The sequence below is a fragment of the Oncorhynchus masou genome, chromosome 9 (genome assembly GCF_036934945.1).
Source record: "Oncorhynchus masou masou isolate Uvic2021 chromosome 9, UVic_Omas_1.1, whole genome shotgun sequence".
Lineage (NCBI taxonomy): Eukaryota > Metazoa > Chordata > Actinopteri > Salmoniformes > Salmonidae > Oncorhynchus > Oncorhynchus masou.
The window spans coordinates 32,978,181-33,003,270 of NC_088220.1; the positions used below are offsets into that span (position 1 = coordinate 32,978,181).

The following is a 25,090-nucleotide window of genomic DNA, read 5'->3' on the forward strand; positions in this document are numbered from 1 at the left end:
TTGGGTAACCACCAACCTCTATCCCTGCTTGCTTCCTCTCTCTCTCTCTCTCTCTCTCTCTCTCTCTCTCTCTCTCTCTCTCTCTCTCTCTCTCTCTCTCTCTCTGTCTCTCTCTCTGTCTGTCTCTCTCTCTGTCTCTCTCTCTCTATCTGTCTCCTCTGGTTCCTCCTGCATGCATTGCAACCTGCCTAAGCCTCACCACTGAGCACCACATCACTGTCTGCCTCAGTAGCCTACTCTATGTAAAGTTAAGTTATTATGACAACTTATAGAGTATTTTTTTGCTTCTGCTGAGGTAGGCTCTGTTTAACGTTAGCTTCTTACTTCATACTTCTATCTGGCTGAGTAATAATAGCCAGAGCCTCTTCAATGGTATTACAATAAAAGTCTCTGCTGGCAGTTAGCTACCTGACTGATTGACCTACACTACATGACCAAAAGTGCTCGTCGAACATCTCATTCCAAAATCATGGGCGTCAGTGTGGATCCGGTTCCGGGTTGGAGCGAGCGGTCGCATCTACACTTCGGTCCACAGGTAGTATAACTTTTCATATAACTTTTCGTATAACTTTTCATTACATTTCATTACATTTCATTATAGTACAACGGTTTGATTTGTCTAATCTTAGCAATTTCTTCTTAGCTAGCTACATAGCCGTCTTTGTATCAAAGATAATTGCATAATTATCGTATTTCGTCGTCCTAACGTATCTGCCCAGCAGCTAGCTAAGCAGCTAGCTAACATCCACTGTCCACCAGCACTGTAGAAACTATTACACTCAACTGAACGACTCGATTAGCGTAGTGTCAGCTAGCTACATAGTTGTCTTCGCTGTCTTCGTATCCAAGATAATTGTGTAGTTTAGAGTGTGTAGACTTAGAGTGATTATCTTAATTTACAGAGGTTAGCTAGCCAGCTATTTGTCGTCCTTAACGTAGGAGATGCTGCTAGCTAGCTAGCCAACAGCTAGCCAACCTCTACCGAATTGAACTTCAACTTCCCGGTCAACATTCCGCGTCGCTCCACAGGTAGTATCACATTTTCATTTCACTTCATTACAGTACAACGGTTTGATTTGTTTGATCGTAGCTAGCCAGCTACATAGCCGTCTTCATATCTAAGACAATTGTGTAGTCTAGAGCGATTTTCTAGGTTAGCTGGCCAGCTATTGTCGTTCTTTTAACGTAGCTAGCCAGCTAGCCCCCGAATAGCAGCACTGTAGAAACTATTACAGTACAACGGTTTGATTTGTTTGATCGTAGCTAGCTAGCTACATAGCCGTCTTTGTATCTAAGACAATTGTGTAGTCTGGAGCGATTTTCTAGGTTAGCTAGCCAGCTATTGTCGTTCTTTTAACGTAACGTTACGTAATCAACACTGCTAGCTAGCCAGCTAGCCCCCGAATAGCAGCACTGTAGAAACTATTACACTCGACGGAACGACTTGATTAGTGTAGTGTCAACAACGTAGCCACTGCCAGCTAGCCTACTCCAGCAGTACTGTATCATTTCAATCATTTTAGTCAATAAGATTCTTGCTACGTAAGCTTAACGTTCTGAACATTCGATAAGTGTAGTCCACTTGTCATTCCAATCTCCTTTGCATTAGCGTAGCCTCTTCTGTAGCCTGTCAACTATGTGTCTATCTATCCCTGTTCTCTCCTCTCTGCACAGACCATACAAACGCTCCACACCGCGTGGCCGCGGCCACCCTAATCTGGTGGTCCCAGCGCGCACGACCCACGTGGAGTTCCAGGTCTCCGGTAGCCTCTGGAACTGCCGATCTGCGGCCAACAAGGCAGAGTTCATCTCAGCCTATGCCTCCCTCCAGTCCCTCGACTTCTTGGCACTGACGGAAACATGGATCACCACAGACAACACTGCTACTCCTACTGCTCTCTCTTCGTCCGCCCACGTGTTCTCGCACACCCCGAGAGCTTCTGGTCAGCGGGGTGGTGGCACCGGGATCCTCATCTCTCCCAAGTGGTCATTCTCTCTCTCTCCCCTTACCCATCTGTCTATCGCCTCCTTTGAATTCCATGCTGTCACAGTTACCAGCCCTTTCAAGCTTAACATCCTTATCATTTATCGCCCTCCAGGTTCCCTCGGAGAGTTCATCAATGAGCTTGATGCCTTGATAAGCTCCTTTCCTGAGGACGGCTCACCTCTCACAGTCCTGGGCGACTTTAACCTCCCCACGTCTACCTTTGACTCATTCCTCTCTGCCTCCTTCTTTCCACTCCTCTCCTCTTTTGACCTCACCCTCTCACCTTCCCCCTACTCACAAGGCAGGCAATACGCTCGACCTCATCTTTACTAGATGCTGTTCTTCCACTAACCTCATTGCAACTCCCCTCCAAGTCTCCGACCACTACCTTGTATCCTTTTCCCTCTCGCTCTCATCCAACACTTCCCACACTGCCCCTACTCGGATGGTATCGCGCCGTCCCAACCTTCGCTCTCTCTCCCCCGCTACTCTCTCCTCTTCCATCCTATCATCTCTTCCCTCTGCTCATACCTTCTCCAACCTATCTCCTGATTCTGCCTCCTCAACCCTCCTCTCTTCCCTTTCTGCATCCTTTGACTCTCTATGTCCCCTATCCTCCAGGCCGGCTCGGTCCTCCCCTCCCGCTCTGTGGCTCGACGACTCATTGCGAGCTCACAGAACAGTGCTCCGGGCAGCCGAGCGGAAATGGAGGAAAACTCGCCTCCCTGCGGACCTGGCATCCTTTCACTCTCTCCTCTCTACATTTTCCTCCTCTGTCTCTGCTGCTAAAGCCACTTTCTTCCACTCTAAATTCCAAGCATCTGCCTCTAACCCTAGGAAGCTCTTTGCCACCTTCTCCTCCCTTCTGAATCCTCCTCCCCCTCCCCCTCCTCCCTCTCTGCAGATGACTTCGTCAACCATTTTGAAAAGAAGGTCGACGACATCCGATCCTCGTTTGCTAAGTCAAACGACACCGCTGGTTCTGCTCACACTGCCCTACCCTGTGCTCTGACCTCTTTCTCCCCTCTCTCTCCAGATGAAATCTCGCTTCTTGTGACGGCCGGCCGCCCAACAACCTGCCCGCTTGACCCTATCCCCTCCTCTCTTCTCCAGACCATTTCCGGAGACCTTCTCCCTTACCTCACCTCGCTCATCAACTCATCCCTGACCGCTGGCTACGTCCCTTCCGTCTTCAAGAGAGCGAGAGTTGCACCCCTTCTGAAAAAACCTACACTCGATCCCTCCGATGTCAACAACTACAGACCAGTATCCCTTCTTTCTTTTCTCTCCAAAACTCTTGAACGTGCCGTCCTTGGCCAGCTCTCCCGCTATCTCTCTCAGAATGACCTTCTTGATCCAAATCAGTCAGGTTTCAAGACTAGTCATTCAACTGAGACTGCTCTTCTCTGTATCACGGAGGCGCTCCGCACTGCTAAAGCTAACTCTCTCTCCTCTGCTCTCATCCTTCTAGACCTATCGGCTGCCTTCGACACTGTGAACCATCAGATCCTCCTCTCCACCCTCTCCGAGTTGGGCATCTCCGGTGCGGCCCACGCTTGGATTGCGTCCTACCTGACAGGTCGCTCCTACCAGGTGGCGTGGCGAGAATCTGTCTCCTCGCCACGCGCTCTCACCACTGGTGTCCCCAGGGCTCTGTTCTAGGCCCTCTCCTATTCTCGCTATACACCAAGTCACTTGGCTCTGTCATAACCTCACATGGTCTCTCCTATCATTGCTATGCAGACGACACACAATTAATCTTCTCCTTTCCCCCTTCTGATTACCAGGTGGCGAATCGCATCTCTGCATGTCTGGCAGACATATCAGTGTGGATGACGGATCACCACCTCAAGCTGAACCTCGGCAAGACGGAGCTGCTCTTCCTCCCGGGGAAGGACTGCCCGTTCCATGATCTCGCCATCACGGTTGACAACTCCATTGTTTCCTCCTCCCAGAGCGCTAAGAACCTTGGCGTGATCCTGGACAACACCCTGTCGTTCTCAACTAACATCAAGGCGGTGGCCCGTTCCTGTAGGTTCATGCTCTACAACATCCGCAGAGTACGCCCCTGCCTCACACAGGAAGCGGCGCAGGTCCTAATCCAGGCACTTGTCATCTCCCGTCTGGATTACTGCAACTCGCTGTTGGCTGGGCTCCCTGCCTGTGCCATTAAACCCCTACAACTCATCCAGAACGCCGCAGCCCGTCTGGTGTTCAACCTTCCCAAGTTCTCTCACGTCACCCCGCTCCTCCGCTCTCTCCACTGGCTTCCAGTTGAAGCTCGCATCCGCTACAAGACCATGGTGCTTGCCTACGGAGCTGTGAGGGGAACGGCACCGCAGTACCTCCAGGCTCTGATCAGGCCCTACACCCAAACAAGGGCACTGCGTTCATCCACCTCTGGCCTGCTCGCCTCCCTACCACTGAGGAAGTACAGTTCCCGCTCAGCCCAGTCAAAACTGTTTGCTGCTCTGGCCCCCCAATGGTGGAACAAACTCCCTCACGACGCCAGGACAGCGGAGTCAATCACCACCTTCCGGAGACACCTGAAACCCCACCTCTTCAAGGAATACCTAGGATAGGATAAAGCAATCCTTCTCACCCCCCCTTAAATGATTTAGATGCACTATTGTAAAGTGGCTGTTCCACTGATGTCAGAAGGTGAATTCACCAATTTGTAAGTCGCTCTGGATAAGAGCGTCTGCTAAATGACTTAAATGTAATGTAAATGTAAAATGTAAATGGAATCAATCGCCCCTGCTTTCACAGCCTCCACTGGCTCGCAGTCGGCGTTCCAATTCATCCCAAAGGTGTTTGATGTGGTTGAGGGCAGGGCCCTTAGCAGGCCAGTCGAGTTCTTCCACACCAATCTCGACAAACCATTTCTGTAAGGAACTCTTCTAACCCCAAGCCATTAGACTGCTGAACAATTAATCAAATGACCACCGGACTATTTACATTGACCCCCCCCCCCCCCCCCAATGTGTACACTGCCGCTACTCGTGGTTTATTATCTATGCATAGTCACTTCACTCCTCCCTACATGTACAAATTACCTCAACTAACCTGTATCCCCGCACACTGACTCGTACCGGTACCCCCTGTATATAGCCTCGTTATTGTTATGTTATTGTGTTACTTTTTATTACTTTAAAAAAATGTTTACATAGCATAGCATTATGTTCAGCTAGCAGCAGGAAGCTTGGTCACGAAAATCAGAAAAGCAATCAAATTAACCGTCTAACTTTGATGATCTTTGGATGTTTTCACTCACGAGACTCCCAGTTAGACAGCAAATGTTCCTTTTGTTCCATAAAGATTATTTTTATACCCAAAATACCTCCGTTTGTTGGTCACGTTATGTTGAGAAATCCACCGGAAATAGTGGTCACAACAATGCCGACAAAATTCCAAATTATATCCATAATATCAACAGAAACATGGCAAACATTTTTTATAATCAATCCTCAAGGTGTTTTTCAAACATCTATTCCATAATATATCAACCGGGACAATTGGCTTTTCAGTAGGAGCGAGAGGAAAAATGACTACCTCTGTCTTTTACGTAAGAATCACTCTGAGAGTCCCCAGCTGGCCACTTACGCAATGTCGTCGTTAACGCTCATTCTTCAACATAAAGGCGTGAAACTACGTCAAAATGCTGTAGACACCTTAGGGAATACGTAGAAAAAGGAATCTGGTTGATATCCCTTTCAATGGCCAATAGGGGTGCATAGGAACACAACGGTTTCAAAATAAGAGGCACTTCCTGATTGGATTTTCCTCAGGGTTTCGCCTGCAATATCAGTTCTGTTATACTCACAGATAATATTTTGACAGTTTTGGAAACTTTAGAGTGTTTTCTATCATAAGCTGTCAATTATATGCATATTCTAGCATCTGCTCCTGAGAAATAGGCGGTTTACTTTGGGAACATTATTTTTTCAAAAATAAATATAGTGCCCCCTAGTTTCAAGAGGTTTTCTTAACTCTCCTTGAACTTCACTGCTGGATAAGGGCTTATAAGCATTTCACAGTAAGGTCTACCCTTGTTGTATTCGGTGCATGTGACAAATAAAATTAGAATATAATTGTATGCTGTAGCGTTAAAATTGTACTGGAACTAAGGGGCCTAGCCCGAACCATGAATAACAGCCCCAGACCGTTATTCCTCATCCACCAAACTTTACAGTTAGCACTATGCATGCGGGCAGATAGTGTTCTCCTGGTATCCACCAAACCCCGATTCGTCCGTCAAACTGACAGATGGTGAAGTGTGATTCATCACTCCAGAGAACACGTTTCCACTGCTCCAGAATCCAATGGTGGCGAGCTTTACACCACTCCAGCCAACGCTTGGCATTGCACATTCTTGTTCTTCCTAGACGTGTCCACTTCACAATAACAGCACTTACAGTTGCCTGGGGCAGCACTAGCAGGGCAGTTATGAACTGACTTGTTGGAAAGGTGACATCCTATGACCGTGCCACGTTGAAAGTCACTGACCTCTTCTGTAAAGCCATTCCACTGCCACTATTTGTCGATGGAGATTGAATTGCTGTGTGCTCAATTTTATACACCTGTCAGCAACAGGTGTGGCTGAAATAGCTGAATCCACTAATTTGAATGGGTGTCCACATATTTTTGTATATATATATAGTGTGTATATAAGCGACTATCTACTTGCGCACTCATTCTCAGAGAGTCAGTTTTTGTTTGTTTGGGGGGTGTCTGTACACACGGCAGGAGTTGCGGGATGTTTTATTTTGTTCGGCAAACATCCGTGCCTCTTGAGAGAAAAATCTCTGAGGTAAATCCGGGGGACGCAGGCGAATATAACGAACAAACTGCTGTTCATGATTCCACAATCGTTCTGAGCTTTGATCAACGCTGGGTGCAATATTTTCTTTATTGTTCACTATGAATACACTGAGTGTACATAACATTAGAGAACACCTTCCTAATATTGAGTAGCACCTCCTCACTCCCCCACACACCGCCTCCCACACTTTTGCCCTCAGAACAGCCTCAATTTGTCGAGGCATGACTTTACAGGGTGTCGAAAGTGTTCCACAGGGATGCTGGCCCATGTTGACTCCAATGCTTCCCACCCACAGTTGTGTCATGTTGACTTGATGTCTTTTGGTGGTGGACCATTTTTGATACGCACGGGAAACTGTTGAGCTTGAAAAACCCATCAGCGTTGCAATTCTAGACACATTCATACTGGTGTGCCTGGCACCTGCTACCAAACCCGGTTCAAAAGCACTTAAATCTTTTGTCTTGCCCTTTCACCCTCTGAATGGCACGTACACAATCCATGTCTCAATTGTCTCAAGGCTTTAAAATCCTTCTTTAACATGTCTCCTCCCCTTCATCTGCACTGATGGAAGTGGCTTTATCAAGTGACATCAATAAGGGATCATAGCTTCACCAGTCTATGCCATCCTAATAGTTTTTACACTCTTTCTTCCTGTTTTATAAATAGTTTCATTTCCATAGGTCCGGACCTCGGTGTACTCATATGTAGTTATGGCCCTGTTGCTGAGACCAGACCCGACATGTTACCTTGTTCTACTTCCCCCTCGCTTTTCCCCTCGAGGCAGCGTTTGATCTCTGAAAATGTCTGACAAGGACCATTTTACAGAAGAAACTCCCAGAAAAAGATGACATCAAAGAACACACATTTTAATCAAATATGAGTTGAGAATAGTTCAAACTCTCACCCATCACTTATTGAAAGGAAAACGTTCTTCATTATTTACTTGATCATTTCCACTCTCTCCTTGTCTGCCTAAGATCTTGTCCTGCAAAATAAATAATCAAAACAAGTAAACAAACATAGCTTGGAAACAGCGTTTCTTGTTCGTCACTATCGCTGTGGTAAACCCTGAAACTGCAGTCCCCGTCCAATCAGAGCTAGTCAAGCATTCACAGATCCCCGTCTCCCTCTCTCCATCTCTCCATACTGCTAATAAAGGATGGATGCTCCCTTCAAACTCGACAATTATGACAAAATGGGACTTATCCTCCCTCCCATGTTCCACCACTTGGGGATTATTGTAAAAGAACAAGTGAGAGAAGAGGGTTTAGGGGGGAGGGACTCCTGGGGTAACCTAGTTAGAGAAGGGTGGAAATTGAAAGTGGCGAACCAGCCAATGTTGCTTAAGGGTTACAAATTACAACAACACACTGTCAACCTCCAAGACTGCGCTCTTTGATGCGTACACACACACACACACACACACACACACACACACACACACACACACACTTCATGTTTTTGATTTAACCGACCTGGAAGACCAGGTGTGTTGAATGTAGGCAATCACTGAACTGATCAATTAGCTCAGTTGGTCAGGTGTGGTGCCAAGATTGGAACAAAATTCTACAGTATCTGTTCTGGAGGTTTAAACAAGTCATAGGAGGAATGTTATTTTGTGTCGTACATACCAGGATATTATGTGTGTTGCGAGTGTGTGTGCCCATGTCTGTATATGGTTGTGTTTTGTTCCTTGTATGTGTTTTTTCTGAGTTATCACTCAGTGTGAGTTCTGGTTATAACTCCGATATCTCACTGACAAAACAGCCAGTCGGAAGGAGAAATTGAGCCAAATTATAACGGTGTGGGGTTGTTAATGTAATGCACCCTGGATAATTGTTGCTGTTGAGTTATGGGCCTGTCTGTTCTGTTTGATACAGATGAGCAGTTTAAATGTTTTCTTTTTCCTGTTTCATTCCAGTTATTCTTGTCAGAGAAGGAAAATCCAGTGAGGTCTACTTCCTTGGCTCTCTCCTACTCTCTCCCCATGGAAAAATCTCAATTGCATACTCCTCGCGTCCTTTCGCCTCATCTCCTTCTCAAAACCCACTGGAGGAGGATGTCAGAGGGGAGGGACCTCTGGCTTTCTCATCCAATGGGTTTTGAGAAGGAGACGAGGAGCGGGGACACAAGGAGTATGCAACTGAGATCTTCCCATTGTCTCACTCTGACTCTCCCTGCCTCGCTCCCTGCTAATACTGCCTCCTTCCATCTCTTTCAGTTTCAGCTTAAGCCTATGTGAGCCAGTGAATTTCTGTTAGGTAGTGCACATACAGAATATGGTGTATTAGGTTCTGAAATGTACCAGTGTGGATCAGGCTTAATAAGTCTGTGTTAGAGAGAGAGCGTTAAGCTCAGCATGTCTGGTTTGTTTGAACATAGTTTATAAATGGTCATTTAAGCTACTTTGTCTTGTAATAAAACATCTCCCGGCCTTGTTTTTCTGTGTAACCCTCCCAGCAGCCTGTGATAACAGGACATTCCCATGTCAGAATGGGATTAGGTGATGAGTCAGTCTGTAGGAAAGGGATTCACCATGCTTTCCTGTCCCCTCCTTTCCTTTCCCCTCCCCTCCCTCCCCTCAGAGGGAGCATGTCCATATGAAATGACTCTTCTTTTCCCAGTAATCCTATAGTTTGAGTTGCTAGGCCCCAGATGTGGTGGTGGAGTGGGGAGGGAGAACCAGACAAAGAACCAGGTCCACGTAGGGCCAGGCTGGGGACAGAAGGGCCAAGCTCATTAAATAAGCATTAATATGGCTTCCTGTCACACTCTTTGTACTTTTAATGTGGCCGGCTCCCAAAGGTATTTGTAATGTGACTGCCGCCTGTTGAATGCCACTCTCTCTTTCTTCCTCTGCTCTTTCTCCCTCTTCTCTCCCTCTCCCCCTCCCTCTCTCTCTCTCTCTCTCTCTCTGCTGTTGAGTCAGGCAGTGTTTTTTCACATGGCTGTTTGTCTGTCTCGTTGTGTTGATTATACCATCTTTTGGTGTCATCTACACTGTAGACGCACCTGCATCATCTTCACAAAGGGTGGTATTATAGATTCTACAGGAAGCACGCCCCGTTGTTACATAGAATGTGTCGAGTACTGAGCGCACCCGTGAATTCACCTTGACAACATGTTGAGAAGATTATCAGTCAGACATCTGTCTTGTTATCAGAAAACGTGGGATCCCATTGGACCCCCAGTGATCCAGGTGTGTCACCACAACGCCCACAATGCATTGTGCCTGTTTCTTGCTGTGTGTAAAAGCTCTGCGTGAGTATCAACAAGCAAGTATTTGTATGTACACAAAAAACCTCAATGGAACATAAAAGCAGCAGACAGTCTGCGTTATCATTCAGTCTACTTCAATCGCAGTCATTCGTAGTCTGTATCACCTTGTTCTGGAGTTGTCTTCTGTTGCAGTTCTCTGTTTCTCGTACCAAGTGAAGAGACACGAGGCTGTGTATTATTCTCTATACATGGTGTCTGGTGGGTGTTTGCTGTTGACTTGACAGTGAGTATTCTCTACCGGTGTGTGTATTTTCTCGCGCCTGGGATGTGACACAGGTCAAGCAGCAATTGTGGCGGGTCACTCCAGCCAGAGAGGCTGCTACTCACCTTTTTTATTGACAAAGAGGCGCCCGATTGGCCCTTGGACAGAAGAGCTGTTACTGTGGCAATCAAGATAGTCCCGGTGAGTGAGCTCCGGCATTGTTCCCCCTGCTCTCCGCGAGAAAAAGTTGAGTGACTCAAAATGAAACCTCAAAGCAAGCCCATTATCTATCTCTCTCTCTCTCTCTCTCTATTCTTTATTTCATTGTTTTTCTACTTTCAAAGTAATGGGGTCTATGGCTTACGAGACATTGCTGCCCCCCCCCTCCCCTCTTTTTTCTTTCTCTCTCTCTCAATGGCTGTCATTGAAAGGCGAGTGGCCGATCTGTCAAAGTCAGCGTCCTGATGATGCTGGAGATGTGGCAGACAGAGCAATGCTCTGATGCAAAGGTTTGTTTTACTGACCGCCCCATTACATCTTAATGCATCTGTCATTTTTACCCAGTCTGCTCGGCTGCACGGTGCATAGTGATAGTACGACGCCACAGATGACAGACCACGCCACAGAACTGTGTGGGCTTTAGAGGGCGCTGTTTCCCTCGCTCAGATGAAATTGATATTAAAGTAACATAATGATATTTTGGGGGGCAGCCTGGCTTCCGTTGGCATCTATAACCACATGCCACAGGTAGCATACTGTTATCTTTTTAAAACAACTTATTCCTGTTATGTTCATCTTCTGAGGGATACGTAGATGGCCATAAATAGAATTTCAATACTGTCGTTTCTTTAGCTGATAGCTTTATTTAGCATGTAGCAGATGAGAAGAAAATGCAAAGATGTTGACTGAAAACTCAGGAGAAGTGACAGAATGAGGTGTTAATATGATATATGATGCTTGAGAACACGTTCTTTAATAATCTTTACTCTAATGGATGTGTTTAAGTGGAGAGAAAGGAGGTGATTAGTGCTCTCGATTTCTTGAAACCGTGTGGTCTGAGAATAGACAGTGGTAAGCGTGATTATATTTTCTCACTTGTAGGCGGCGAGGAGTAACAACGCGTGGTGAACCTCAGGGTTATTTTTAGCCAGTGGTGCATCTCCACAGAGGATAAGTGTGTTTATGCTTCTTCCTCTGCGTCTCCAAGGTGTCAGGATAAGGCTTTCCCCATGGGCCCGGCTGTCAGACACTAAGTTTATGCTCCGCAACTCAAGGATACTCACATTTCTCTGAAACACACGGACACATAGCGCACACACACACACACACACACACACACACACACACACACACACACACACACACACACACACACACACACACACACACACACACACACACACACACACACACACAGACACACAGACAGACAGACAGACAGACAGACAGACAGACAGACAGACAGACAGACAGACAGAGACAGGTGGGAACATGGCTGGATACAAACACACACACACACACACATGCACACGCACACACACACAGAGAGAGACATGGGTGGACACATATATAAGCACAAACAAAGGATGAGGTCAACTCCGAAATATCTTCACATAATAACAGTATGCAGGACAAACACACACAAGCATGCTTACGCATAAACAGACAGATACAGCAGGGCCTATATATTTATTCAGTGTCACAGCTAACCACCTGTGTGTGTGTGTATCCGTGTCTCTGTGGGGTTAATATGATAGAGGGAGGGTACTGCTGATATGAGGGGCTCAGATTTCCCCTGAGACTCTGTAGTCCATAGTGTCCACTGCACAAAAGCCATGACTGTATATAATACCGCTGGCAGTGACACACACACACACACACACACACACACACACACACACACACACACACACACACACACACACACACACACACACACACACACACACACACACACACACACACACACACACACACACACACACACACACAGGGGATCCATTCTCGCCAGAGTCATCAATGATTAATGTCCAAAGCCAAGCCACATCACAGAGCCAGGCTGGCAAAATGACAAGGAACAGCGTGGGCTAGCCCAAGCCATCCGGTGTTTGTTTCTCTCTCTCTCTCTCTCTCTCTCTCTCTCTCTCTCTCTCTCTCTCTCTCTCTCTCTCTCTCTCCCTCGCTCTCTCTCTCTCTCTCTCCTCTTTCTCGCTCAATCAGCAGCCGTATCTTTACATTTACCTGTCGCTCTACTATGTTTTGCTGTAAATTGTAGAGATAAAGCGTTGGGTAAACACTGTAGTAGTAAAGAGTTAGGATCTGGCAAAGTGCTTGGCTCTTGAGCTTGTTTGTCACAAATGGCCAGGAGAGTGTGTTGGGGGTCATGTTTTTGCAAGAGTTCATACTGGGAAAACAGCAAAAGGCCACATTTGTCAAACCCTTGATTTACTAATTTGATATGCAGCTGGGAAATTGAATGGTAACGGAATTACACTTTGAATCAGATTGTTCCCTTTAAAATATATGCCAAACAAAAACCATTGATTTCAACGTTTAACAATCCATACAACTCTATGCAAAAGGAGAATTTTGAACAATTTACAGAAAATGTAACAAAAACACAATTATTGGAAGAATTGTGCAAAATTTGGTATCAGGATTATTATTTAAAAAATGGCTTGGTTTTTTATGCGACAACGTTGTCCAAAAACTATAAATTACGATTCAAAGATGTTTGCAGAAAGAATGGGGTGTCAGCTATGACATGACAACTTGAGTGTTTCTCAATATGCATACTACCATGCTCCACACTCCCATTCTCTGAGTGCGTACTTCGAGGGCATTCTCTAGAGTAAATTCTTAATAGGACAAGAGTGTGGAGAACGCATACATTTTACATTACACTCCCATGCTTCTGCATTACTTTTGACCTTGTAGAGTAAAATGCGTCATCAATTGCTGCACAGAAATTTGGTTAGCGAAAGTAACTAGCTAATCTAAGTAACTTTAGCAAGACACTACTTGTGTTTGTATTATATGCATTAGCTTGCAACATTTTTAACATAATATAATATTTTTTTACCTTTATTTTACTAGGCAAGTCAGTTAAGAACAAATTCTTATTTTCAATGACGGCCTAGGAACAGTGGGTTAACTGCCTGTTCAGGGGCAGAACGACAGATTTTGTACCTTGTCAGCTCGGGGATTTAAACTTGCAACCTTTTGGTTACTAGTCCAATGCTCTAACCACTAGGCTACACTGCCGCCCCAATGCTGATATAGAACATTCACATAGATAGCTAATGACCCTACTTGTCTACTAGCAAAAGGAAACTTGCTGCTAGTGCAGTAGCTTTCCCAAGTCATCATCCATGGTTATTTAGCAAGCTGCTTAAGTTAGCTGGCTAGCTAAGCTATCACTTGTCATGATCGATGGGTATATGGGCTACTACACAGCAACCCTGGTAAAGCATGTCAGTGTAACCTGGTGCTAGCTACGCTACAAATAAACATCCGGATGATACACGGACCCTACAGCTAGGAGAATATCTTTCCAGAGGAGGGCAGCTAGACGGCGAGGTAGCGGGCGGTAGCGGGCGGTAGCGGGAGAAAGCACTGAGAGAGTATCTCTTGTGGGACTTCCCAGTGACTACAACCAGTTGTGGTTGGCTGATATTATCACACAGTCAGCACTGGTCACCATCCTCACTGTCAGATTGTATTTTTTGAAGTGAGCGGGCAGGAGTTGGGACACGAGAATCTACCAATCCATTTAGCTTTATGGATTTACTATTGGGTTGCGATCTACACACACTACAGTGGGTATTGTAGGCAGGTAAACATGCCAAAATTAACACAGAATGTATTTATTAACGTAAAATATTTATCAAGATAACATTTTGTAGTCAGGCAACATATGAGATGTGAATAGGCAACATTTCATTCCGACATCGTGGGTTATTTTATCTTGCTATAGCCCAAATTAATGTCCACCATTGATTTCAAGAAATGTTGCACAGTTTTTACGTGGTTGCATCATATTGTTTTGAAATGTGTACAAGCGGAGTAGGCATCCAAGATGTTCCCTCCATGCTTCCTTTCACATCCTTTGATTTGGACTCCGACTGATGCATTCTTCAATTTGTGTGCTCGGAGCACAGTAGTATGCACATTGAGAAACCCCACTTGAGTTGAAAACAAATGTTTTGGTTGTTGAACTACAATAGGATAAGTGGATTTACATCTGGTAATGCAATTACAGTAACGGAATTACACCACTGGTCCCTGATCTGAAATACATCATTCTGGATAATAATATAATTCTGTTCATGGTGATGTATCCTAAATAAGTACAGGTAGAAATATGCAATATCCTCATTTTGCATATGTGGTTGATATACTACGCACTGGCTAGTATTGGAATGACCTCCACCCCCCAAACAAGATCACATTTGGTTGATCCGGACCAGACCAAATCTGAACCAATCATAGATGTGTTTCACAAGTCAAGACAGTACAGTATAGTACAGCACAGCACAGTAGAGTAAGAAATACTACAGTAAAGTCAGAAGTTTGCATACACCTTAGCCAAATGCCAGGTCGCAATTGTAAATGACAACTTGTTCTCAACTTGCCTACCTGGTTAAATAAAGGTGAAATAAAAAAATACATTTAAAAAAATACATTCAAACTCAGTTTTTCACAATTCCTGACATTTAATCCTAGCAAGAATTCCCTGTCATTAGGTCAGTTAGGATCACCACTTTATTTTAAGAATGTGAAATGTCAGAATAATAGTAGAGAGAATTATTTATTTCAGCTTTTATTTCTTTCATCACATTCCCAGTGGGTCAGAAGTTTACAGGCACTCAAATAGTATTTGGTAGCATTGCCTTTAATTTGTTTAACTTGGGTCAAACGTTTCGGGTAGACTTCCACAAAGCTTCACACAATAAGTTGGGTGAATTTTGGCCCATTCCTCCTGACAGAGCAGGTGTAACTGAGTCAGGTTTGTAGGCCTTCTTGCTCGCACATGCTTTTTCAGTACTGCCCACAAATGTTCTATAGGATTGAGGTCAGGGCTTTGTGATGGCCACTCCAATACCTTGACTTTGTTGTCCTTAAGCCATTTTGCCACAACTTTGGAAGTATGCTTGGGGTCATTGTCCATTTGGAAGACCCATTTGTGAACAAGCTTTAACTTCCTGACTGATGTCTTGAGATGTTGCTTCAATATATCCACATAATTGTCTTCCTCATGAAGCCATCTATTTTGTGAAGTGCACCAGTCCCTCCTGCATCAAAGCACCCCCACAACATGATGCTGCCACCCCTGTGCTTCCCGGTTGGGATGGTGTTCTTCGGCTTGCAAGCCTCCCCCTTTCTCCTCCAAATATAACAATGGTCATTATGGTCAAAAAGTTATATTTTTGTTTCATAAGACCAGAGAAAATTTCTCCAAAAAGTATGATCTTCGTCCCCATGTGCAGTTGCAAACCATAGTCTGCTCTGCAGCTCTGGTGCGAGACGTGGACCCCGCTCCACCTCAGGCTTGGCCCACTTAAGTGGCGCCTCTAGAGCGGGGACCCTCGCCGCCGACCCCGGACGGAGGACCCTCGCAGCAGGCCCCGGGCTGGAGGGCGCCTCTGGCAGCTCCGGACAGGAGGATGCCTCTGGCAGCTCCGGACAGGGGGACGACTCTGGTAGCTCTGGACAGGAGGGCGACTCTGGCAGCTACGGACAGGGGGACGACTCTGGTAGCTCTGGACAGGAGGGCGACTCTGGCAGCTACGGACAGGGGGACGACTCTGGTAGCTCTGGACAGGAGGGCGACTCTGGCAGCTACGGACAGGAGGATGCCTCTGGCAGCTCCGGACAGGGGGACGACTCTGGCAGCTCCGGACAGAAGGCAGGCACAGGACTCACCAGGCTGGGGAGACATCCAGGAGGCCTCTTCCTTGGCCGAGGCACCGGATACACTGGGCCGTGGAGGCGCACTGGCGGTCTTGAGCGCAGAGCTGGCCCCACCCATTCTGGCTTAAATAATAGCTTTAAATACTATCTCGGGTGGATGTTATCTAAGATCCCATTTCCAACTTTTTGACTATGACACTATTTCAGATTACTCAGACGTTTTTCTCACACTGCACACAATGATTTATGAAAACTTGCTTGGTAGGTCGATGTCCTCATTGTGGTTTTAAAAACCTGTCTAAAAACGTTTTACGTTTTACGTTTATTTGAATATTTGAATATTTATGAAATGCATGTTGTTATATTTGGTAGCACTTATTTGTTTTTCCTTCGCCTCCAACTACATTTGATGCGTGGAACGGATGTGAGTGGGGCCAGGTCTACATAAGGGTGCTAATTTATAAAACTCACAAAGCTCTGACAAAAGCCATGAGGCTGATACGTAAAACTTATGAACACTCCTGTTGTGTTCCGGTCGAATTGGACCGATTTATAAGTTTTCTCTCTGAAAAAGGTAGTTTATTTAAACAGATTATCATAAGCTTCCATGACTTTGTCCACACAGGGTATCAGAACACACAAAATACATTTAGATGATTTTCATTACTTTTTGGGTGTTTTATTTAACTTTTTTACACCTGTGGTGTTCCCGGTCAAAAATGACTGGTCATTAGAAAATAATGGGTGGGACTACAATGTATACAATTTAGTTCAGGCACATGCCCATTCATCAGATGGACATACTTCCTCTCCCAGACCCCCACATGCATGTGTTTGAGCACACACACACACACACCTCATTCCCCTTCTTGGCTTCCATGGCAACCCCCACGGGAACCTTTCCCCAATATAATCTTTCCCCCACGGGAACCACACCTGTTGGCATTCTCACAAACAATCACAACATTGTTTCACTAATATCTATATATTTTCTCGCAGCTCTGGTATATAAAGCGTTTCATTCATTCTCTGGCTGAACAATGACCAAACAATATACTGTATGTGAGGCGCTTGATCATATCCTTGATAATGACACTGGTGAGGAGGAGAAAGGCCAGGTAACTGACAGTGAAGATTCATTATAGGAGGAAGTGTCAGAAATGGAAGAAAACACAGAATATGATCCAGACCAAGAGACAACCGATGTGGAACCATCCAGTGATGAGGAAGAGGGCCCTGCTGAAGCTGTTACATTCCGGTCAAAGAATGGAATTTGTTCTGGTCTTCATCCTCACCTGAGAGAAGAGGTCGGCTGTCGGCTGAAAATGTTATCAGGATGACCCCAGGGCCAACGAGATACGCCATATCCCAGGTTGACGACATAAAATCCTGCTTCGAACTGTTCCTGACAGTCAATCGAAACTATAGTCGTAAACATGACCAACTTGAAGAGCAGACGTGTTTACAAAGACAAATGGAAGGAGGTAGACCGTACAGACATCCAAGCATACGTGGGTCTCTTGATTTTGGCTGGTGTGTACAGATCCAGAAACAAATTACCACCAGGTTATGGGATGCAGAGTCTGGTCGGGAAATTTTCCGTGCCACTGTGCCACTCCAGACATTTCAGGTGTTGTCACAGGTGATTCGCTTCGACAACCGTGAGACAAGACCAGGCCGCCGTCAACAAGACAAGCTGGCAGCGATCCGAGAGATCGGGCACAAGTGGGTAGGCGCCTGCCACTCATCTATAACCCAAGTCCAGACATCACAGTGGATGAGTGTCTGATCACTTTTAGGGGACGCTGCACAATCAAACAGTATATGCCAAGCAAACCATCTAAATATGGAATGAAGATATGGCCAGCATGTGATGCCAGAACAAGTTATGCCTGGAACATGCAGGTTTACACCGGGAAACCTGCAGACGGTGTTCCAGAAAGGAACCAGGGGAAGCGGGTGGTCCCGGAAATGACTGCAGGTCTCCAGGGGCACAACATAGCATGTGACAATTTCAGGAGCTGCTCACAAAAGAATGACCATGGTGGGGACGGTCAGAAGGAACAAGTCTGAGTTGCCTCCTGCCTTACTCACTAGCAAGGACAGGGATCGATTTTCCTCTAAATTTGCCTTCACCGATACACACACTCTTGTGTCCTACTGCCCAAAGGAAAAGAAGAATCTGCTCCTGATGACAACTCTGCACAGGGATGCCGCTGTGAGTACCTGGGAGGACAAGAAGCCCAACGCTGCTCTGGATTACAACAGGAACAAAGAGGATCTGAAAAACATGATCAATTATGTTACTTTTTATCTTTCAAGTCTCATGTACTTTTTTTTCTATTACCAGATTGTTTTATCTGTACCATGAAAATAAGACATGTTGCCGTTTTGTTGAAATGAATTTGTGAACAATATGGAGTCAATTCTATTCATTTTAATATGAAAATATGTTTCAGATGTGGTACATTCACATTACTATGCAAGACATGAAGTATCACTTGTATGTACTCATTATTTTATTTACTGATTGTTGCCCTTTTGCAGGTTACCGGCCCATACTCTTGTAAGAGGATGATGGCACATTGGCCCATGGTGATGTTCTTCAACATCCTAGATGTGCCGGCCTACACCGCGTTCCTGGTGTGGATGGAGGTGAATCCAGGCTGGAAGCAGAGGAAATCCTTCAAGGGGAGACTATTCCTTGAAGAGTTGGGGAAAGCCATGGTGGCACCCCTCATTCAAAGGTGCCAACGCCTTCCTCAAACACCATGCTCTGCTGGATCGGTGAGAGATATACAAGGGCCAGAAGCAAGATCGACGGCCGCCAGAGACAGAAGGGACAAAAGGAAGAGGTGGAATCTGTGTGCACCAAGAGATGTCAAAATGAGCATTAAGTTCCCTAAATGCACTGCATATATTTGCAAGGCACATGCAGCAACCGCCACGTATTGTTCAACATGTGTGCATGAGAACAACACAACATGGAACCACCATTGATTGACAGATTGTGAACATGTTAATGTTTTTGTTATTGTTAGTCATACTGTTATTGTTACTGTTGTTCTTTAATGTGTTCAGACATACATTTTGTAATATAGCCATGTTTCAATGTGTAGTTTTGGGCCTATGTCCTTTCTTCACTAATAAAATCATAATGGTCAGTTTTGACCGGGAACATAACATATGTTATTTTGTGCCACTATTTAAACATTTGAAATGGTTTTGAAACAAATGTCCATGTTAAACGTTGACACAAAGTAGTCTGTGATAAATAGCATGATATGTTTCATCTGAGTATTTGTTATAGTCAAACTAATCCATACGTTATGCTTTTTTTAAACTTAAAAACGAGTTGTAGGAGCTCAGGTCAATGAAGCCATAAATAGCAAGTAGAAGTTCAAAACTTGTAATGTTCACAAGAACTTAAGTTGATTAAAAAAAAATCTCTAACACAACATTAGGTGATAATATATGTATTGTTATGGATTTATAATCAGCTATAATGGGGCGGTCATTTTGGACCTGGAACACATAATTAATTAACATGAAACAAACACAACAGGTGGGCTAATGATCAAGAGCAGTGTGCGGGTTCCTTCTCTTTTCTCCCCTTCTGTTTCCGTACAAATCAAAGCTTTTGCTTCATACAATTTTTGGATGGAACATGTTAGATTTTTTTTAATATGCTTTCATTAAAAAAATATATAGACTCTTAGCTTTCATTTGAAAACCAATTTGACCATGCTGCTATAAACGTCCCATGTTGGTGCTCATGGGTCCATTTTACATGGAAATGCCCAGCTGTTTAATTGGTATATACAAATAGTTTTATATGGGTATTCAGTGTTCTGACAGATGCTTATGAATGTTAACACTGGTAGAAGAAACAACAGGTTCTTTATTTGTTTGGTTCTCTGTGTGTATGCAGTTTCACTGGCCTGCCCCTGAATCACAGATGGCAGAGGCTTTGGGGAGCCATTCTGTGTCAGACCCTCGCGGGGCCCATTTTGTTCCTTTTAAAGAAAAGGAGTTCATCCTGAATAATCCTTAATTAGCCCTGTGGCATTTAGAACACACTCTCACTTCCCTCACCTAGCCCCCCCACTAGCTCCTAGCTTTCTGCTTAAACACTATTGATCTATGGGATTGCAGTGGTGCAGCGGGGTGTGTGTGTATGACTTTAAAAAAGCAGTGACTCTTTAATATACTTGTACTCAATCACAGACTCTCTTTTTCTCTCACACACACACACACACACACACACACACACACACACACACACACACACACACACACACACACACACACACACACACACACACACACACACACACACACACACACACCAGACAAGAGGACGGAAAATAACAATAGTTTAGAGGTCGTTTCTGCTGTGCTGGTTCTAGTATTTGGTGAGCTGCTTGTTTCGTTACTACATCTTTACTGAAACTATGTCCACTGGCTTCAAATGCCCTCTGCTGCTCTTTTGAAAAATAACTTGGCTTTATCTCTTATAAGACATCTACTTTGTTTACAGTGGAAACGTGAGATAGAAACGAAGTTGCTACTAAATGTTGAAAGTATGCGGACAGATGGAGGGAGTCTTTGGTCGTGACAGCGTGGCATCCTTGGCTTCTGATGCCAAGGCTGTGATGGTGAGTTTGTGGGCGTTTTGCCCGGCTTTGGCCAATCAGGAGTGACACGAACTCAGACACGCATGTTCTTCCAGCAGCCTCTCGGAATTAGATTGTCAACGGGAATCACACATACACAGGGAGCGTACACAGACACAATCGCACATATACGCATACACACAGACACCTGTACACAAACAAGCACGAGGGTAAGCACGTAGAAACACACACACACACAACAACACACACTCAAACATGCACGCAAATCACTCACACAGAGAGAGAGAGAGCACAGCAGCAGTTGGCAGGATGGTCTTACATTACACTAATCCTGTGTCCATTGAGCCCAATCTCTCGCTCGCCCCAGGGAGGGGGAAGATCAGCCAGCATCTGTTTCCCCTATCCCCCCATCCCTCCATTCCTCCATCCATCCCTCTCTCTATCTGTCTATCTATCAGATTGTCTGTCGCAGCCGGGTCACCCGTGATACAAGTCAGTATTTGACGTCGGGAGATGATGTGGAAACCGGCCACTAGGGGCAACAGTGAGTATAGGTTACGGTTTTGCTTGGGCGTCGTGGATGGGGATTGGAGTTAGCATCTACCTCTGATTCAAAAGGTTGCAAGTTCAAATCCAGAGAGAGGCTTAAAACAGCAACCTATCTCAAACCTTAACCATTTGGAGTTAATGCCTAAACTTAATCCAAAATGTAAAAATCCGGGAGGTTATGCCTAAACTTAATCCTAAACTTTAAAATCCGGGGGGTTATGCCAAAACTTAATCTTAAACTTAAAAATCCGGGGGGTTATGCCTAAACTTAGCCTTAAACACTTTGAACACTGTCTGTTTCAATAATTATAAATAGCCGATCAATAAGTTAGTTCATAGTCTGCCATGCACTCAAAGCATGGGAACACCACCATAACATACACACACGTCTGTGCAACACAGAGAATTTACCCGAGCCTGAGGGGGTATTTTCTTCCCAGATAGTGTACCCTCCTTGGCTATGAGAGGGTCATTTGACTGGGTGTCTGCATTTGCAGGATTTGCTGTTGAGGCATTTTTTTCCTGTAAGCAATATAATCGCACTGTAATAATCCAGCGTTGACTGTTATGAACATCATTGTGTTCAAATATTTATCTCGAGTTAAACACAGGCCTGGTTGTAATGAAATGTTTTACATTTTAGTCATTCAGCAGATGCTCTTATCCAGAGCAATAAGGGTTAAGTTTCTTGCTCAAGGGCACATTGACAGATTTTTCATCTCGTTGGCTCGGGGACCCAAACCAGTGACCTTTTGATTTCTGGCCCAACGCTCTTAACCGCTGGGCTAGACTACCTAATGACAGGGTTGCGCTGTTGATCGTGTACTGAGGCAGCCCTGCATCACACACACACATGCACGCACACGCACACGCACACACACACACACACACTATGGCCACCACCACACCAGTGGTGCTACCGAGTCTATTAGCATATAAATGCGCTCCTGTATCGGTACATTGTTATGAGAGTGAGGAGGATAGAGTGTGAGGGGGTGAAGAAGGAGTGAGGATGGCCATGTGGGATGCATGCATTAGAGGAAGATGTGGGAGATAATAGGGAGTTTTATAAATGCTCCAAACATTAGATTGATCACTGGGTAGCAGCGTTTACAAGCCTAGTTCGTCTCAGCCTGTCGACCGGCAATAATTAAACACAAACCATTCACCATCTGCTGCTTTGCTTAGGACCCTGACCTCTGGATCGCACTGCTTGGCACCCACAAGCTCATAAACATAAAACACAAGAGGAACGCATTTTAAATATGCGTCGAATTTCTAATTTCTAAATGATTTAAATAATTCCAACTTAACCCATGAGTCTAAGCCCTGTCTAAATCCAACATAAATCAAATCTTTATTATTGACCTGATTTAATTCATTTGGATAAACAAAATGTGCTGTTGTTATACCAACTATGTTAGTTGTGCCCATTGTCATTTTATGTAAAAACGTCCATACAATTAAATTGTGTAAATCATACTCAAACTGGTTGAATAAATACAACAACAGCCAGACTGAAGCTGATTTCAAGTTACAAAACAGTTATTGCAGTTCCTTCCCACATCCCCGCGTAACAAACAGAGGATGTCGTTGAGGATTCAATTGAAACACCTTCCAACACCAATTCTATTCACTGAATCTCTCAAATGTCTGCTTCCTTCAAATTGGGCAGAAGATGTGAACTGTCGATAGAAACGGCACATGGAAATGATCCTGCTATGTACGACAAAAAGTGCCAGGTAATCACTACAGTGCCTTGCAAAAGTATTCATTCCTCTTGACATATTTCCTACTTTGTTGCATTACAGCCTGTAATGTAAATGTATTTTTATTTGAATTTCATGTAATGGACATGCACAAAATAGTCCAAGTTGGTGGGGTTAAATAAAAAAATGACTTAGAAATTACATCGGAAAAGTGGTGTGTGGATATGTATACCCCCCTTTGTTATTATAGCCCCTAAATAAGATCTGGTGCAACCAATTACCTTCAGAAGTCACATAATTAGTTAAATAAAGTACACTTGCGTGCAATCTAAGTGTCACATGATCTGTCACATGATCTTAGTATATACACACCTGTTCTGAAAGGCCCCAGAGTCTGCAACACCATTAAGCAAGGGGCACCACCAAGCAAGCGGCACCATGAAGACCAAGGAGCTCTCCAAACAGGTCAGGGACAAAGTTGTGGAGAAGAACTGATCTGGGTTGGGTTATAAAAACTTTGAACATCCCACGGAGCACCATTAAACTCTTAAGGCTAGGGGGCAGTGTTCGGAAGTTTTGATGAAAGACGTGCCCAAAGTAAACTGCCTGTTACTCAGGCCCAGAAGCTAGGATATTCATATAATTGAACATCCCACGGAGCACCATTAAATCCATTATTTAAAAATTGGAAGGAATATGGCACCAAAAGAAACCTGCCAAGAGAGGGCCACCCACCAAAACTCACGGACCAGGCAAGGAGGGTATTAATCAGAGAGGCAACAAAGAGACCAAAGATAACCCCGAAGGAGCTGCAAAGCTCCACAGTGGAGATTGGAGTATCTGTCTGTAGGACCACATTAAACCGTACTCTCCACGAGCTGGGCTTTATTAGAAGAGTGGCCAGAAAAAAGCAATTTCTGGAAGAAAATAATAAGCAAACACATTTGGTGTTTGCCAAAAGGCATGTGGGAGACTCCCCAAACTCATTTTTCAACCACTCCACAAATTTCTTGTTAACAAACTTTAGTTTTGACAAGTCGGTTAGGACATCTACTTTTTGCATGACGAAAGTCATTTCTCTAAAAATTGTTTACAGACAGATTATTTCACTTATAATTCACTGTATCACAATTCCAGTGGCTCAGACGTTTACATACACTAAGTTGACAGCTCATGGCTTTAGAAGCTTCTGATAGGCTAATTGACATCATTTCAGTCAATTGGGAGTGTACCAGTGGGTGTATTACAAGGCCTACCTTAAAACTGAGTGCCTCTTTGCTTGACATCATGGGAAAATCAAAAGAAATCAGCCAAGACCTCAGAAAAGTCTGGTTCATCCTTGGGAGCAATTTCCAAACATCTGAATAATAATATAATAATATATCCCATTTAGCAGACGCTTTTGTCCAAAGCGACTTACAAGTCGGCTGGGGCCACTAATTTTACATATGGGTGGTCCCAGTGGGAATCGAACCCACGGCGCTTGGCGTTGCAAGCGCCATGCTCTACCGACTGAGCCACACAGGACCCTAAGGTACCACGTTCATCTGTACAAACAATAGTATGCAAGTAGAAACACCATGAGACCACGCAGCCGTCATACCGCTCAGGTAGGAGACGCATTCTGTCTCCTAGAGATGAACGTACTTTGGTGCGAAAAATGCAAATCAATCCTAGAACAACAAAGGACCTTGTGAAGGTGCTGGAGGAAACAGGTTCAAAAGTATCTATATCCACAGTAAAACAAGTCCTATATCGACATAAGCTGAAAGGCCTGTCAGCAAAGAAGAAGCCACTGCTCCAAAACCTGCATAAAAAAGCCAGACTACGGTTTGCAACTGCACATGGAGACAAAGATCGTACTTTTGGAGAAATGTCCTCTGGTCTCATGAAACAAAAATAGAACAGTTTGGCCATAATGACCATCGTTATGTTTGGAGGAAAAAGGGGAATGCTTGCAAGTCAAAGAACACCATCCCAACCGTGAAGCAC

General features: G+C 44.7%; 1 non-coding gene across 1 annotated transcript; it reads right to left on the reverse strand.

The window, feature by feature from the left end:
* Nucleotides 1–24,551: 24,551 nt before the first annotated feature.
* Nucleotides 24,552–24,627, reverse strand: trnaa-ugc (transfer RNA alanine (anticodon UGC)). Its single transcript has one exon. It is a non-coding gene; the product is annotated as a tRNA-Ala (tRNA).
* Between the last annotated feature and the right edge of the window lie 463 nt (nucleotides 24,628–25,090).